At 37.0% G+C, this 15,001-nt stretch overlaps 1 protein-coding gene and 1 long non-coding RNA gene across 20 annotated transcripts in view; both read left to right on the top strand.

Annotated features, from left to right (window-relative positions):
• The window catches only part of Qtman (queuosine-tRNA mannosyltransferase), a 451,643-nt gene that overhangs the window by 209,860 nt on the left and 226,782 nt on the right, over positions 1 to 15,001 (top strand). The gene's annotated exons all lie outside the window — the stretch shown is intronic.
• Positions 228 to 2,825, top strand: LOC143272861 (uncharacterized). Its single transcript, XR_013050470.1, has 2 exons — positions 228 to 1,831; positions 1,873 to 2,825. It is a non-coding gene; the product is annotated as an uncharacterized LOC143272861 (long non-coding RNA).

Below are 15,001 nucleotides of genomic sequence, written 5' to 3'. Positions count from 1 at the left end.
CCTCTGCACATACATACACATACAAATACACACACACACCTTCTCTCCCTTCCTTTTCCCTACACACACACACACACACACACACACACACACACACACACACACACACACACCCTACATTAGTATTTGGATGAAATATTGTGGCTATTACATTCACACACACACATATATATATATATATATATATATATATATATATATATATGTATATTTAGAGAAGAGAAGAACTCTATTTCATATATCCAAGTCTCGGCAATACCACTGAGCACCAATTGTTAATTTAGTTTCAGAGGTTTTGTTTATCTGATATGTCAGCTGACAGCTGACTAGCAGTGTGAGAAAGGCAGGCTCACTGACAGAAGTAAAACATGACAACTGACTGACAGCTTGACAACAAGGGAGGAGGGAGATAAATGATTTTTAAAATATACATAAACACATTATCTACCCATCCATCCCATCCATACATAGGCAAATACATACATATATACATACATGAGAAGTGAAAAAACATGGCAGTTTGGAACCGTTCAATGGTACACAAGGTAACTCCACAGCAAATAACCCCTGCAGACATATCTCCATGATTGCCAATGTTTACAAGTAAAGAATGACCATAGTTTATGAGGAGAAATTAAATGGTAACTGATGTTCATTTTTAAGAATATAGGAAGTTACATTGAGAAAAAGATTGAAAAGCATTACATGGATGTTCATTTTTAAGAATATAGGAAGTTACATTGAGAAAAAGATTGAAAAGCATTACATGGGGTAAATATTATGTCATTCTCATAAGGTATGCCTGAGCTATTTTCTCTTTAAGGAAGGGGGATGACATTATAGAGCCTTTTGTGTGTAATTGTGATCTCCTTTAGATTTAGGTGACCAATGACATTTCAGTCAGGTATCTTTGCAAGATTCCCCCTGAGGAGAGCCTTGAAACTGAGCAGTTCTTTTTCTCTTGGGTTGCACTCCTTGGTTCCTGGATGTTGAAGTTTTCCAAGACTGCCAAGTGATCAGTGCTCAACAAAATTGTTCTTACAGTGTTAATACCAGAAAATAAATACCTTTTTGGTTCAATAAGATGAAATCCACAATTAGAATATGTTACAAAAGAAGATATTTCTGTTTAAAAGGATATAAATTCGATCACAAATTTTAACAGTTTTACTCTGCATTTACAGATTGTAAATTTTACCTGGAGATCCTTGATGCTGGTGGGTTTGCAGTGTAGTAATAAAAGGAAGGAATCCCACAGCACCAATGTTATGGGAAGTCAGTGTCTTAGGTGGGTTTCTGTTGCTATGAAGAGACACCATGACCATGACAACTCATAAGGAAAAACATTTAATTGGGGCTGGCTTACACTTTCAGAGGTTTAGTCCATTATTGTTATGATATGACATGGTGGCCTGAGGCAGACATGGTGCTGGAGAGGTAGCTGAGAGTTCTACATCTTGCACCAGGCAACAGGAAGTAAACTGAGACACTGCAGGTATTTTGAGTATAGAAAACCTTAAAGCCCACTCCCATAGTGACAAACTTCCTCCAACAAAGCCACATGTACCTCAACAAGGCCATACTTCCTAATAGTGCCACTCCCTATGAGCCTATGGGGACCATTTACATTCAAACTTCCACAGTCAGTGTTCTTTATTTAGACAAATAATTATAATAAAAAGAAAGTAGTATTTTAAATATCCATACCATTGTACGATGCTTGGTCTTACCAAATCAGAACATATGAGAAATTTGTAGATTAGTTGTTTTGAAACAGAATATTGATAGTATTGAATATTCAAGTTGGCCTGGAACTTACTATGTAACTCAGGTTGGCCTTCAATTTATCCTGGAACTTACTGTGTAACTCAGGTTGGCCTTCAATTTATCCTGGAACTTACTATGTAACTCAGGTTGGCCTTCAATTTATCCAAATGACTGCTTTGTAATGTAGCAATTGGAATGAACTGTTAAGAGCATTACAGGGCAGATACTGACCCACATCCACCCTTAAGGGTGGAGTAGGTAGCTTGTGCAGAGCATCATGTTTCTGCATTCTCACTACTGAGGGAGTATCCATGGTTTACATATAACTAGCTCAATATTGCTGTTAACAAACTGAATCATACAAGAATGTACAACTGATGACAAAATGTCAGACCAAATCTTTAGATCAGTGTTTGTCAACTAATTGAGCCAAAGAGGCATGGCGAGGGTGTGTAAAAGTGTCTGTTATTTTCTTCAGAGAACACTGGGTTGGATTAAGGTAAAGAGAGACAAGCTTGGGCCATGGCATTCATATATAAATGCATTCATATATGCATTTATTATTGCTTACCATCTCAGGCCCATCATATTGTGAATAAGAAGTTTATATTCTTCCTTCTAGTTACATGATTAATATAAGAGGATCAGCTATTTGTGTTTCTTATGCAGGCCCCCAAATCATTCATACACTTGTTTTAGTGAGAAAAATGAATGGAAGCTTAGAAGTTTAAGATTCCTCTTTGAACAAACTGAAGAAAGTGCACTTTGGATTCATTAATATATTCTTTATGTAAGTTTCATGTCTAGCTCAGACACCACACAGAATATCTGCTTGCCATTTTCACTCCTTTGGGGAGAATAAACTTTGTTTATTTCTCTGATTATTTCACTGCTTCATGTTTCCCCCGTACTGTATTCTCAGAATTGCCATGAAACAAAGATGAAATGTTACCTGCAAGCTTCCTCACTTCATAGTAAGATTTACCTCTTGGAATGGAGACTATATATATTTCTTTGTACCTGCATCAGACTTTTTTTTTTTTTTTAACAAAGAAAAAGGAGGAAAACATGTTGGTCACTTGGAATAATATCATTTATTGAAATCTTAGGAATTTCTCTATGTGTTTCTTGCTTTGCCTTTTCTGTGTAACTAAAACAGTGAAGCCAAGTGAAGTTTTATGATTATCTTCTAACTAATTTAGAAACAAAAATGGAGAATTTTTCAAACAGTGTGAAAACTTTCAATGAAAACTTGCAGGCTGTGCAAACAAAGGAGAGGAATCCCAGGGCTTTTTGAAGCTTCTTATTAAAGAAAACACTATTTTACACTGCACAGCCGATATGTGGAACACAGCAGCAAATCTGTAGTTTTTTCATTTGTGGATGGATAGGACAGAAAGCAGCTTCCCCACCAAAAACTCTTTTCTGTCTTGAAGAGATCTCTGCTTTTGGTGGTGTTGCCAGAAAACACACTAGTCTCCTTCCCATATGTGATCTTATATTTCAGATACTTTGAGAAAATATTAATGTTAAATATATTAATAAATCTCCTGTATGTGCTGTACCAAATAATGTCATCATTTTACTCAAGGCTCAAGTAGAAAGTTTTATTTTTTCAAGTTGAAATATCTGTATTTTTTGTTAACAATTATTTTGCCTCACCAAACTGAATTTAAAATTGTATATCATTTGAAGATTTTTGTAGAGTCACAATATAGAAAATATCCTATTGGTAAATAACTCTAATGTATAACACCTTCAAATATTTCCTTTGGGAGAATGACATTGGATGGATGTGTTTGGAATCAGGAGAAGTTGCAGGCCTCTGTTGGCGGTAGAATGATGAAAATGCATTATATTCATCAATAAAATTCAAAGAACCAACAAATAATACTCAAAATATTTCCATTATAACCCATGTAACTCTTACATGTTGCATGAGATTCAAACTATCTCAGTTCCTCTTACTGTTCTTGTTCAAATATCTTAATGCCCATAGACCTTATTGGCTTAAATTACATATTTTTGTAAAATCGTCACCCATAATTGCCTAATTGCAATAGTTTTTCAACCTAGAAATAGCTTCACCTCCCCAAAAATGTGTTCTGGATTCAGCAGCAACAAAAACTGTGTTTTCCATTATATGGTGATTAACCCTTCATTTACCATTCCTATTCTGTTTATGTTAAATACTTGATGCTTATTTTCTTTCTAGTTCTCTGTGGTCCTGTACTAAGAAGTCTAGGAGGAAAAACACAAACCCACAAATAATGCAGAATATAGCATGCTGGGTGCATTGTCTCCAGGTGAATAAACAGGGCTACAAACTAACGATGGTCTTTTGGTAAGCTCCCATGTTCCTTGAGGGAAATAGAGCAAAAGGCCTGTTTAAGTTCTTTCCCCTTCATCCTGGTCAGGGGGCATTGCTTAACTTCTCATGGCACAATAGCTTATCCTTGTAGAGCTATCAAGGCAATAACAAATTACATGTTATGTTACATGAGGATTGTGTATAATGTAGAAAGGTTTCCAAATACATTTGATGTTTGTTGAATTACATTTATTTGTTTTGTAAGCAGTACATTATTCCAGTGCTTCCATTTTTGGTAAGACTTAGCAAATAAATGAGTCAGCAGTGTGGTGTGCAGGGATTACACTTTGGCTTTACCAATTAGTACCATTCTCTATTTCTCTTAAGGCAATTTATCATGGAATTGAGGTATCAACCACCTCTTAGGCTTAGTATTAGGATCAAGATGCTTGTTATATAATTTGATGACTGACCACAGTGCCAAAAACCTGACAGGTTTCACATAAGTATTAGTGACTTTATAAATAAAAGACAATCTTGGTTATTTATTAATTGACTCTTTTTGGGAGGCTTACCCATTCAATGTGACCCCAACATTAAAAGTAAGTGGTAATAAAATTCTGAAAACACCAATAAGTTTACAGAATAAAGATTTAAAGCTTACTGGTTGTATAAATACTAGAGGTAGCAACTTAAATTCTATCAAATTGACATGATAGCAATCAGGTAGTTATTTATCATTTAGCAGTGTAGGTTCAATATTAGATGACAGAGAAAGCCACACATATGCTGTTCCCATCAGCCTGTAATATTCCCCACTAATTGTTGCTGTGGTGTAGAGTGATCAGTACATGAATAATTTTAGTTGAGTTCAATTGTTCTATGTTCTCTTTAAGAATTCTAGGATCTTCTAGGAAGTTTTTCATTTTAAAAAAAATAAACAATTTGAAAGGTACCATTGAGTAGTAAGCTACCTTAATAATATCTTACTCAAATGACTCATCCCTTAAGATACTCTGCATGAAAGACTTTGCCATATGAAAAGTTCTTTTTTATTATTCTTTGAAGATACAATAAAATATAATTAATAGGAATTAATTCTTTGAGGTCATATCTGCTGTCGTTCACCTAACATCTATTACAACTTGCTGTTTGTATGACAAATGTAGCAATTTTAACATGAAACAGAAAGACAGGCCTTAGTCTTATGAACTCTTTAAGTGCAGTACATATATTCAGGTGACTAAGTTCAAAACCAAAAATAAATACTGTGCAGATTGCAGATTTGGCAAGTTGATATGACAACTTATTGAAAGGAAGAATGCTAGGGATGATTTGAAGTACCGATTGTGCTGGCTGGGACAATATGTGTACTGAATTGAGAAACAGATTTGTGGTGTAAAATTGGTGGTTTCTGAGTTGTAGAGATTGAGTCTGAGATGTTGGCAACTCTATTCAGTGGGGACAGATGAGCGACAATTATCCCCTCACACCTCAGTGCCACCCTTGGGAGCATAGTGTGTTGTATTGGCCTGTGCTAGTAGAACTTTTGGTTTAATTTTCTTTGGCTGTGGTATGGTCTATATGCCATGAATACACTTTTTCAAATAAACCCAAGCTGACTATTGCTTGTCATTTGTTATTGTCTGATGAAAATTGAATGAGAAACTGTAAAAAGTCACATCTTTTAACCAATTTATTTATAGCTTAAACAGTAATACACAGAGTAATATTAAGTGCGACAATGAAAGTTTTAATCAAGATCCCAACATTTGTCAGGCAATGCATTTAAGGTCAATTTGGTCTATATAATGAGTTCGAGGCCTGCCAGGAATATATAATGACTCTCTCTCACTCTGTCTCTCTCTGTCTCTGTCTCTCTCTCTCTCTGTCTCTCTCTCTCTCTCTCTCTCTACACACACACACACACACACTGGGGACACCGGCCTCCATTTTACGACCAGGGTACTCTTGAGCAGGGAGAAGTGGGAAATATTTAGATAGAAAGAGATACCTAGATGATCAGAGGAAAGACAGAAACACAGGATAACCTAACCTTGGGAGGGCCTGGATCAAAACCCACCAGCCCAGAACTTTATTCAAAAGGGCTGTTTATAACAATGCCAAGGGGAGGGGCAAAAGTCCTCCCCCTTGCTAGATACAACCAAGTGCAGATCCTTCCAAACACCTGGTAATCATGCCCGTGGTCCAATCAACCCCTTATTGTGGTCCTGTTCTGTAAAGCCACTAGAAAACCTGGTGGGCTCCAACAGTGTGTGTGTGTGTGTGTGTGTGTGTGTGTGTGTGTGTGTGTGTGTGTGTGTGTGTGTGTGTAGTGTGTATAGTGTGTGTCTAGTATATAATATATATATTTTTATATATAAAATATGTATATCTAGTATATATCTATATATAATAGTTATTTTGGCTCACCAGGTGAACTTGCAGTCCTGTTGGGTAGAAAATTTTGGAAAAATGTGAGAGTTGTAAAAACAAGTAGTACATAATAATGGGGCTGTGTGGTAGTGTGCTTAAGAAAATCAATGCCAACAGCTATATTTTAACACTATAGCTTTTTGATAATTAATTAGCTGGTTTTTAGAAAGTTTCCTCACTTTCCCCATTTCATTTTTGTCTTAGCTGTAAAAGTAAGGAAAACAATATGTTTTATTGCCTTATTATGTGAATTAAGTGGGGTACTATATGTAAGTACTTGGTAAAATGCTTGAGTGTTGGTGAGCACTAAATAAATAACTGTGGTTCTCATCTTTGATTTGTGTCTCAGATACTTCTTGTATGTTCATTAACTTGTGTTTAGTGTTCTTGATTTACTGTACAGCCACACTATACCCAACATTATAATCCTGTGTGACATTGGTCTTCAACCTTCATAATGCTGCAACCCTTTAATACAGTTCTTCATGTTGGGGTGACCCCTAACTATACATTTATTTCATTGCTACTTCATGACTGTAATTTTGCTACTGTTATGAATTTTAATGTAAATATCTGATATGTAGGATATTTGATATGTGGCCCCAAAGAGGGTGTGGCCCCCAAGTTGAGAACCACTGCTATGTGCTATCAGTGATTCTTCAATGTATAAGGTAGTATTTGCTTTACATATATGTTCAGGATTTCCTTTGTTTAAGCAGTGTTATTTGTTACCGTCCTAATTTCTGTTTACCACACTAGACTGAGTGACAAAATTATACTTAAGAATATTGCCAGGAATATTAAATCCAGGTTATATTAGGTTATATTGTATATGTAAACTCTCATCCTGTGTTTGGAACTTCTCTACATTAGACTCATGGGGTAAATCATAAGCTTTTTTTCTACCTTTTATTACCTAGTTTGTAATATTACTATCTACAAAAGGGCTTTGTGAGTGAGTAGACATAGTCAACTTAGCTTTAGTTTTTTTCTATTGACTCTTTTTGATTAACATTTCCTATTAGTTTCATGTGTGTTTGTTTGTGCATGTGGGTTTATGTGTGTGAGCATAGCTGCATGTATGCTTAGTGTGTGTGTAGGTTAGAAGACAACCTTGCTTGTTGGTCCTCTCCTTCACCTTGTTTGAGGCAAGGTCTCTTGTTGTCCACCACTGTGTCTGCCAGCCTAGCTGTCTGCAGCTCTGAGGGATTCTCCTGTCTCTGCCTTCCATCTCACTGTAGGAGCACTGGGGTTATAGATGCACACTACAGGGTCCAGCTCTGCATGGACTCTAGGGGTGTGAATTCAGTTTCTCATACTTTTGTTTAGTGTGCTTGCCCTGCAGACACTTTCTCACTGAGGCATGTCTTTCAGCCAACATTTTTTTTTTTATGAATAAATGTTTCTGTGAACTAGTTCTCTATTTTATAATTGCTACTTTATTTTTGGAAGATTAGAATATTTTACATCAGTAGTATTAAGTATGACCCTTTAAAAATTAGTTATGACCACAGTGAGAACATAATGGTAACATCATAATTTTCTTTAATAAGTGCTAAGCTTAGTAGTTTCACAAATACTGCTTTCAATAAGTCCACATTTTCTTGCCTGTTGTTATAAACTGAAAGTTCAGTCCTATTTGTTGGGGAGCTGTGAAATAAGAATTTTTGCCTTGATTACCTCTTTGCTACTCACTAAAATCTCATGTGATAAGTGTATTTCAAAGCAATAAATAGCATTTTAGCAACTCCTTTTAAAAAAATCCTCTTGAGTGTATTCTTTTTTATAATTAAATAAAAAATAAAAGCACTTCTTTTATTTCTTGAGATTATAATACAATTCTATGATTTCCCTCCTTTGCTTTTCTCCCTTTAAACTGTCATAGCCCTCCTGGCACTTTTTCCAGTTCATGCCTTCTTTTGTTCATTTCACTGTTTTTTGTTACCTACAACAACACTTGGTGTAAATATAGAAATATAGCCTATAAAGCCTGTATAATGTTACTTTTATGTATGTTTTTAGAGCTTGACCATTTGTTATTGAATAACCAGTTGGTATGTTCTTCCTTGGGGGAAGTCCATTTCTACTCTCAGCCTTCCTTAATTGCCTGTAGTTCTTTATGAAGGGTTGAGGCCTCCTACCTTCCACCATCCACATTAGAATATCTATGATTGCTGTACTTGTTCAGCTTACAGTTGGGTAGTGGTGTTGGTGAGACTTTATGGGTGTAGCTTCTGACATTACTGAGACATAATCACTTAGCAAACTCCCTGATCCTCTGGATCTTAAAACCTTTTTGCCCTTGCTTTAGCAATGATCACTGACCCTTAGGTGCAGGAATTGTATTGTAGATATACCTGCAGAGATGGGGCTCCACAGTTCTGCATTTTGATTCATTGTGGTTTTCTGTAATAGTCTCCATCTGTTGCAAAGAGAAGTTTCCTTGATGCAGGATAACTTTTCTCTCCTGTACACTGCTCATGCACATACCTTCCTTATGAGGAATTTAGTTTCAGACCCAGTGCTTCCTATCCTATTATGTACTTCAGAGTTCCTAAACGTGGCCTGGAAGTCTAAATTAATGCACATGGACAAAGCCAATGCATCTGCTTTATGTAATCACATCTGAGTATGGGCTGGCACCCTGAGCATGCATAATTCTTAGGGAGAGGACTGGTCTAGTCTAAGCCACCACATTCATTTTTATGCTGCCAAACTCATGTGACAATAGTAAATCCTTAAGTGCATCTTATAGTTATCTCTAACTAATGGAAGAGGGAAACTGTCTCAGGCTGTGAGAGTGAGTTTGAAAAGACATAAACAAGAATCATAAAGGGCATGAGTAAAGAGGGAAAGTGGATAAAAAACAGCTTTTAAGTTTTTTATATCATTTATAGTAACTGACATAGTAAAATTATAGAAAAATTTTAAACACATTTTCATTGTAGGCAAATCATTTTGTTTTAAAATTGAGCTTTTGATATTTGTCTTAGGAAATAACAAATCATAATTCTTCATATTTTTATTAAGAAATTTTTTACTTACTTTGCATACCAACCACAGATCCCCCTCTCTTCCCTCCTCCCTCCCCTGTTACAAAATATTCTAGACCAGTTTCTTCATTGTACAACTTGGGAAACTGAAGTAAAACTGTTTTTTCCTGGGCTCATTGTGTACTAAATTAATATGTTTAGAACTTATAAACAATTTAAAAAATTACACAGATAAGTAAAAATCTGGAGCCAAGGTTGTTGATTGTATTAGTAATTACTAAATAGGATTAACCAATGATGATTGGCAGCATAGCAATTTATTAAAACAGTAGGTAGTGCCAAAAGTTTGTTAACAAGTCTGTTATTTCAGTTGCCTTAGATTTCTTACTCTTGCCGGGCAGTGGTGGCACATGCCTTTAATCCCAGCACTTGGGAGGCAGAGTCAGGTAGATCTCTCTGAGTTCAAGGCCAGCCTGGTCTACAGAGCAAGATCCAGGAAAGGTGCAAAGCTACACAGAGAAACCCTGTCTCAAAAAAAAAAAAAAAAAAAAAAAAAAAAAAAAAAAAAAAAAGGAAAAGATTTCTTACTCTTTTACTGGAAGTATCTCAGTTTCTGAACTACAGCTACTACTACTTTAAGGGGGAAATAGGTATGAGTCAGCCCACCTACTTGCTTATGTTTGTTCCCAGTAAATACTGGGCTACTCTTTAAAACTCATCCTGTGAATAGGAATGCCGGCATTTGAAACTTAAAACCTATCATTTTTCATGTCCCCTTCCTAAGACTCGATGCCAGAATCCTTCACCCCAACCCCTGAGATAGAACTTTACTATGTAGTCATTGGCTGGCTGAAACTTATACCATGCTGGCCTCAATTTCATGGGAGATCCTCCTGCTTTATATGCTATGGGATGATGGCTTCTACTATGCCACATAGATCAATCAGATTTTTTTTTTTCTTCTTTGAAAATTTTATATATTTACCCTTTCAATTTTGAGTCCTGCTTTAGGAGCTGACTGACATCACTAGGGGTGAGTTACATTCTGGTTAGTCCATAACATACAATTCAGAATGAAAGCAGGAGTGGGGTCGAGAGTGAACAAGTGTGAGAGAGGTTTTAAGTGTTTTAAGAGGAAGTGTAATGGAGACCTGCTTTGTACTAGTGGTTCACTGTAGCTAGAGTTTTCCTGCCTGGCCCACAGTCAGGACAAATCTCTGTCACCCGCCAGTCCCACAGCCGCTCAGACCCAACCAAGTAAACACAGAGACTTATACTGCTCACAAACTGGATGGCCATGGCAGTCTTCTTGCTAACTGTTCTTATATCTTAAAATAATCCATTTCCATAAATTTATACCTTGCCATGAGGCTCATGGCTTACTGGCGTCTTCACATGGTTCTTGTCATAGCGGTAGCTGACAGTGTCTCCTTCTGCCTTCCTGTTCTTTATTTTCTTTCTGTTAGTCCCGCCTATACTTCCTGCCTAGCCACTGACCAATCAGTGTAATTTATTGACCAATCAGAGTAATTTGACATACAGACCATCCCACAGCACTTCCCCTTTTCTTTTCTCTCTTTCTTTCTTTCTTTTTTTTTTTTTAAGAGGAAAGTTTTAAATTTTATACATCTCCAAAGCCAGGTTGGTATATTTGGGAATTTGGGCATAGCTTCTCTTACTACTTCCTGCTGGAGGGGGGCGCTGTATCTTATGGGGACACAAAGAAAAATTCAGGATTATGGAGTAGTCTGAGGGTGTATCGCCTGAGCCATTTGCCTTGAAATGGTTCTGGATGTTGGATCATCTGGGCCTTGGTGTCATTGGAGACCTTTCACGGGGTCTTGGCTGGTCAAACCTGATGTATCTTAATCTGGAACAAATCCAAAGCCTCTGGCTTTCTGTAGAAACAAAAGCAGAGCCTCTTTTCCAAAGCAACATATCTTTATATCCAAATTTTGAAGTCAAAATACCTTTAAAATATACATTTTGGCATAACTCAACAGCTATTCAGATGTTTTCTATATGCAAGACTTGTTCTGACACCTTTCCTTTGTTCCTTGGTTTCCCAAACATTGAATCAGGGTGGTAAGTGAATCTGTGTGAAGAGAACATAAAGTGTTTGATGCAGCGTGCAGCCAACATCTTTACATGTTCTCTGCCTTCCTCCAAATTTATTGTATCTACTATCTTAACCTTAATTGTCACTTGCAAGCATCTAAATTTGCCACCTCAACTTTGGATGATTTAGGCAATTATTAAAATTTGAGTGGTTGAGTTTGTCTAATATGTCTAGTTTACAGCCTATTGCAATACTTAACTGGGCTTTCCCCATATCTTCTCTTTTTCTAAGTTTATTCACTTCAATAACTTTTTAAAAAACTTCTAAAAATCTTTGTATATATTGCACCCCTTACTGCCTCTCATGCTTATTTTCTCCCTGCTCTGTTTTTTCTCTCTTATATTCTGGTTTACAGCTATTTTTCAGGGTTGGCACTAATAGAACACAGCTATTATTATCAGTGAAAATCAGGGTGGTGGTACAATCCCAGCACTCAGGAGGCAGAGGCAGGTAGAGCTCTGTGAGTTCAAGGGCAACCTGCTTTACAGAGTGAGTTCCACGGCAGCTAAGTCTACACAGAGAAACCTTGTCTTGAAGAAAAAAAAAAGTCAGTAAAACTTGCTACTTTCTAGACAGTCAGTTATTCACAGCATTCTGTATAATCCTTGAATTTTGCTCTTAATGAAATCTAGTTTGTGCTTCTCCTTGCTGGTGCTTTCTACATGTGTCCTGAATATGCAGGTTGGTTGACGAAGTGCTTCTCCCTGTAGGTAGGGGATGAGTAAGCTTTGATGTAGTAATATGAAGTTGTTTATTTTCTAAACAGAAGAGCACCTCAGATATATGTGTTTGGAACAAAGCTAGTGTGATGTTTTGTGGTTTACTGTAGCCAAAGTGTAGCACAGATAATATAACCAGAGCTAAAATTGTGTTCAAGAACATGTAGTTTTTTATTTCTGGTTCAGAAGCCCTTCTTATTACTACAGGAAAAAAATGTGTAAGGAATTTGGATCTGTAGGAATATAGTCTTTAAATGATCATTTCAGGGTTGATGAAAAATGGTTTCATGAAATGTATCTTTGGGGTCTAATTATGTAGCCTGGATTAATAAAGGATGTTGAATCACATCCCAACAAATAATATGATTGGCCATTTTCCCCTTAAATAAAAGCCTGTTTAAAAATAAGACCAGTTGCCGGGCGGTGGTGGCGCACGCCTTTAATCCCAGCACTCGGGAGGCAGAGCCAGGTGGATCTCTGTGAGTTCGAGGCCAGCCTGGACTACCAAGTGAGTCCCAGGAAAGGCGCAAAGCTACACAGAGAAACCCTGTCTCGAAAAACCAAAAAAAAAAAAAAAAAAAAAATAAGACCAGTCAAACCAGAGTTATAACTATGTTTACAAATATGATCTTAAAAGTGGTAGTTGTTCTGTATTGGCTGCATGTTATACTCAACTAAGAATATATTTATAAAAACAAGCAACAGAGCTGGAGAGCTAGTTAGTGGGTAAAGTGTTGGCTGGTGTATACATGAAGACATGGATTTGAATACCCAGTACTCGTAGAAAGTGGTGGTGTGCATCTGTAACCCAAGCACTAGGGGTAGGTTGAAGAAAGGAAGATTTTTACAGCTCCCACTACAGTCACTGTAGCCAGTCAGTGAGCTCCAGCCCAGTGAGACGCCCTGTCTCAAAAAAGTAAGATAGAGAACAATACAGAAAGACACCCAACAGCACCCTCTGGCCTTTACATTATTGTGTGCCTACATATACACAATCATACACTGTATGCACACCAAAAGAAAACAAACAAAAATAAATCACTTTTATCTTTGAGGTTAGCACCAATTTGTTTCACTTGCAGTGCTCAAGATTGAACCCAGGCTTCATAAGTGTTAGTCCAGTGCTGTTTCACTGACGTATAGTCTCAGCTCCCTCTGCCCGCTTTTCCTGTTCCCATAATATTCTGGCTATGAAGCCAAGGAGAATGTTAACTGGACAGATCCCTACCAAATAAACTACAAAAGGTCTGAATACATACAGTCACCTCTCCTGGTCTTGCCATGTTACCTTTTTCAGTATTGCCAAAATTATGTTCTTATCTACAAGTATCCTTGGGCAGTGCCTGTATGTTGATGAACATGTGCAGTTCTCTATCCCAATGAAAATAAGAAAAAGTTAAAAATTGTATTTTCCTCTGATCTCTTTCTCTGTAAATGTTGGCACTCCTCCATTTCCCATTGACTTAATGTTCAAGTTTTTCTGTTCACTGTTTTTCTTGGGTGACATTGGAAATTTTTACCATCTGATGAAGACAGATGTATTTTCAAATAAAAATGTCTGAAGCATTTGTTCTTCCTACTATTCCTTTCTTTGGCAGAATATTCATATAGTTGATAAATAGTTTGCCTTCTTTAAATACCTTTTCATATAATCTCATAGCATGTTTCATGGATATTTTAACCTAGTTTTATGGTTTTTCACGAAATAAGGTATTTTCTAAATATGTTGAACTGAATTTAACCGAACTAAACAGTTGTCCAATGTGCCTTTAAAATTATGATGATTTCTTGCATTTTTAGGGTAGCAGTTTTATCCTGAAAGATTCCAAAGCACACACAGAGAATGGTTACAAATTATATGGTGAAGCAGTCACCATTATGGAGTGAAGCCTGGCAGCTGGTTAACAGCTCATCTGACACTACACAGCAGGTTAGGGAAAGATGTGAAAAATAATACTGGGCTCACTTGAAAAAGTTGCTAGGGGAAGTGAAGTGAGCAGAAGGAAATACCTAAGTTGGAGGTTCTCCAGTACATAAGGCTAACACCTTCAGTCTTAGAAGAAAACACTGGGTCTTTAATAACCATGTACTTGTCTGTGCATCTGAACTGGGAAGGTGTGTCTGTCTTCTTCAAACTAGCACCCCATGCCCTCAGCCACGGTCTATTGAGATAGAAGGAAAAAGAAGAGTCCTTCGACTTTATCTGAGGGTGTGTGTGTGTGTGTGTGTTTGTGTGTGTGTGTGTGTGTGTGTGTGTGTGTGTGTGTGTGTGTGTGTGTTGGGGAGGTGTGCATGTGGAGTCTCTGATGATGCTCTTCATTAGCTCTCCATTCTATTTATTTATTTAACTATTGGGCTGGGACTAAGTGGATAAGAGCAGAGGATCAGGGTTCAGTTTATTATACCCTTGACGGGTTCACGACAGTCTAAAACTCCAATTCCAGGAGATCCAATACACTCCTCTGGCCTGGGCAGACCATAACAGCCTGAAACTCCAGTTCCAGGAGATTCAATGTCTTGCTCTGGCCTGAGCAGACCCCAGGCATGGTACCAGCAGGCACTTGAATGTACACATAAAATAAAATAAAACTTTTAACTAAATAGTGATGCAATTTATCAAACTTAGACCTATCTGACTTTAGAACTTTTCATGCCA

Source organism: Peromyscus maniculatus, chromosome 4 (assembly GCF_049852395.1).
Source record: "Peromyscus maniculatus bairdii isolate BWxNUB_F1_BW_parent chromosome 4, HU_Pman_BW_mat_3.1, whole genome shotgun sequence".
Taxonomy (NCBI): Eukaryota; Metazoa; Chordata; class Mammalia; order Rodentia; family Cricetidae; genus Peromyscus; species Peromyscus maniculatus.
The sequence above is the reverse complement of the archived record's forward strand: the minus strand, read 5'-3'. Positions and strand labels throughout refer to the sequence as shown.